This window comes from Athene cunicularia (genome assembly GCF_003259725.1).
Source record: "Athene cunicularia isolate RWA chromosome 1 unlocalized genomic scaffold, athCun1 chr1_part2, whole genome shotgun sequence".
In the NCBI taxonomy this organism is placed as follows: domain Eukaryota; kingdom Metazoa; phylum Chordata; class Aves; order Strigiformes; family Strigidae; genus Athene; species Athene cunicularia.
This window is the reverse complement of record NW_020799092.1, coordinates 57,202,685-57,206,439: the sequence shown is the minus strand read 5'-3', so window position 1 is coordinate 57,206,439 and position 3,755 is coordinate 57,202,685. Positions and strand designations below refer to the sequence as shown.

At 36.2% G+C, this 3,755-nt stretch overlaps 1 long non-coding RNA gene across 2 annotated transcripts in view; it reads left to right on the top strand.

Moving 5' to 3' along the window:
* The window catches only part of LOC113491580, a 30,526-nt gene that overhangs the window by 15,105 nt on the left and 11,666 nt on the right, over positions 1-3,755 (top strand). For both annotated transcript variants that reach the window (XR_003400436.1, XR_003400435.1), the window contains exon 2: positions 2,713-2,847. This is a non-coding gene — a long non-coding RNA (uncharacterized LOC113491580). The remainder of the gene's footprint in view (positions 1-2,712; positions 2,848-3,755) is intronic.

Below are 3,755 nucleotides of genomic sequence, written 5' to 3'. Positions count from 1 at the left end.
ATATTTGTGTTCTTTTTTTTTTATATATATATATATATATATATATATATATATATATATCAGGAGGAAACAATACCATGCACCCATTTTGTGAAAAAAATGTAACGTTATGTGAAAGATGCATATCTTCTGATAATCCAAATAAAGTCACTGAAAGAGGACTACCTTCATGAAATAAAAATTCTCACCTAGTTTATCTAATTGGCTATGCAAACTCCCTTTTATCAGCAGCAAGAATTGTCATCTAATGCTGTTCACACTAGTGTCCCTAAGGATGAAGTGGCAATCAGAGACATTGTTCATTCTATTCGGGCTTCTGAGTTGTCATGCAAATCTGTATGCAGATACAAGCTGGAGATGAAAGAAATAACCTCAGTGATGAAATGAAACATGAAACTCTCATTTGACCCTTTTGGTGTTGCTTTACTGAGCTTCACTGCCCGAACAATAGTGTGCATATTACTGCCATAAACATTTGACACTGTCTCAGTTTTGTAATGCTCTGGTAGGGAGTTTGCTGTGATCTTATTATGTCTTTATATTTGAAGACCTGAAGAATAGTTTTGTCTTCACTGCAGGCATTCCATAACTACGTCTCCCCCCCAAATTCTGAACTTACTCTTTAGAATGAGGCAGTTAATGCAGATATTTAAATAAAATTCTACTATTTCTTTAGCTGGTGTACATTTGTATACACAATGTACCTACACATGAAATACTGTTTTGGTCCTGCTGTGGACAGGCTGGAGAGATTCCAGAGAAGGGCCACAAAGATGATCAAAGGACTGGGAAGCCTGTCATATGAGGAAAGGCTGAGAGAATGGGGTTTGTTCAGCCTTGAGAAGAGAAGGCTTAAGGGGGAGACCTTATCATCATGTTCCAGTATTTAAAGGGTCACTACAAAGAAGATGGAGACTCCCTTTTTACAAGGAGACACATGGAAAAGATAAGGGGGAATGGGTACAAGTTAATCCTGGGGACATTCTAATTGGACACAATCAGCCACTGGAATAATCTCCTCAGGGAAGTGGTGGATACCCCAACACTGGACACTTTTTAAGATTTGGCTGGACAGGGTGCTGGACCATCTTGTCTGAGCTGTGCCAAGAAAGGTTGGACCAGATGATCCTTAAGTTCCCTTCCAATCTGGTATTCTATGATTCTATGCATGTATATATATATATATATATATATATATAAAATTTAAATATGCATTTAAATTTGTATACAGAGAAGAGTTTCAGAAAGTTCATGGTTTTGTGTTTCTCCCCATTCCTTTTCCAGGAAGACTTTCAGCCCTTAAAAAAATCTAAACTAAACTTTACTTTTGAATGCACAAAAAAGGGAATACCTATAAGCTCCCTTTTTGTAGGTGTGTATAGCTAAGCAGATAAAGAGAGGTGAAATCTACAAATATTTATTTAAATAAACCATTGAATTTTGCAGTGCAATATTGTAACTCATGTCCACTTTGCAGGAATATTCTAGGAAATTAATTTACTGAGAGGCTGCTTAAAATATGTATTGTTACTGAGTAGTGGATCATGCCAGTAAAAGTCATACCTGAAGTTATAATATGCAATTATTGAAAATGAACAATAAGCTATTAGTTCTAAGATCTGATCTGCCCTGCAGAGGACAAAAAAAGAGAATGTGACTGCTGCTTATATGCTAGCTGCAATACTTTACCTGTAATATCCCTCTCTTATTTTCCAGTTATGGTCACATGACATCATCATCTACTATATAGTCTGTTCTTACAAATATTTTATATATTCGTAACTTAATGCATAGCCAAAATTATTTTATAATATGACCAAACATGGGCAGAAATATTTGTAGAATGGGAGATGTATGAAGCCACACTTTTGGAGCAAGATGATAAAGTGCATCAAACAAAAAAACCTATTTCTGTTTGTTACTACAGATAAATAATAAAAGTTCAAAGTCAAATTCATCTTAACTGTTTCCTCTGTCTCCTGTTATTCCATACTTTTAGTAAACTGCTTAGTACAGTATTACCAAGTATATTTCCAGACAGAATTTGGCTAATGTTAATGAATAAATAAATAGTATTATTTTGAATATAATTTTGAATAAAATTTTAAACTAATCTCAGCCTTTTGTTCAGAGCTGTACCATGTAGTATGTATGAGACTCACCCTGCTTTGTGCACAGCCAAACCCAGGCCTTCTGGGTCTCAGGTGTAGTCAGGAAAGAGCCATACTTCCTCAGGTGCTCTATAGCCCACATGTTAGCCTGATGGGGTCATAAATCAGCAAATACAAATGACTATACATCAAGAGGTGAGTAATCATGCAAAGATTTGTGCTCAGAGAACTCCAGCAAGGAGGGAGGCTACATAGGTTCAAAGTATATTATGGCCTCTTGCTCACCTTAAGTGACCCAGTGTGCCATTGCCTCTCACAGTTGAAAGGAAGATGCTTTTTCACAACTGTTCAAAAAGGAAGAAAGGAAGCTATATTCAGCAAAGAAATTATTAATTCTGAATTATTCCCTCAGCTCTATGGCACAGTCATTGCTGCCCCAGTTTTCTGTCTTGCATATGAAGCATAAAATATCATTCTCATCCTCAAAGCCTTTTCTGATAGAATTTGGTGAGGTGGCTGAAGTCAGAATTGGGCCTTATGATGTAGCATCTTTTGACAAATAATATATAATTTCAAAATGTTTTGGTTTTTTTTTTCCAAGATCTTGTTCTATTCTTCTTGTATTGAAAGGGAGACTTGACAATGACATAAAGGTGGGGAAGAATGGCCCTGCAGCTTCTCTGACATGGAAGGATCTACATAGATGCATACGTCAACAGCAAACCAGTCACACTTGGTATGTACTTGGTAGAGCGTTCTCAGACTTTTAGCCCATTTAGCTGCTTGCTTGCAGGAGTTTGGTATGAGTCGACAATGTGACTTTTCACAGAGGTCAAAGGGCTGAACAGAAACCTGTAAGACACCTACTTCAACCAATGCAGAGATTTTACTGGCTAATACATTGTAATGCAGAACCTTATTTACATAAGTGAATATTTTTGGTGAACTGAGTAGTTTTACAAAGTAACCCAGATATTTTCAGGATAAATTAAACTCCATACTGTCTTGACTCATATCACTTGTCCCAGCTCAATCATAGTAGAAATTTGTCAGGGCAAAAAGTACTTTGCTCTTCTATTACATATCTGTTCAACAATAGAACTCATTATCTCTGTCTTGCAAATACAGAGAATGAAATAAGAAAGGAACATGATCTTCTGAAAATAGGACAGTAAAGCAGGGTCAGAAGTTAGATTTGACTCGGTCTGAGTCCCAAATCAGTTTCCTTCTTCTAGACAGTATGTGTTTCCAGTTTCTGCTTGTATATCTGTATCTGTGCAAATATCTGCCTGTATAGCTACCTCTCTGTATAACTCTTCTTAGAGGAAAACCAGGTGTTTTTCTAAGTGAATGCTACCACAGCTGATGTGGTAGGTAGGTTCAGTAATATTTTGTTATTGAAAACAATGTTAAAACTGTTTGCTAGTGATTAAGATCACAGAGATCAGACAATAAAGTAGATGTAGGAAACATTCTGGAGGAAAAGCTGTTTGGTTATGCAGACACCTAAGTGCATATATATGCCTGCATATATGCTTTTTGTATTGAACTTTTTCAGTGTAACGGGGGAAACCTCATTTTATTAACAAAAAGTGTTGACTGAAAATGTAGTCAAAATGTAAGTCTATTGGGATAGACTATTAG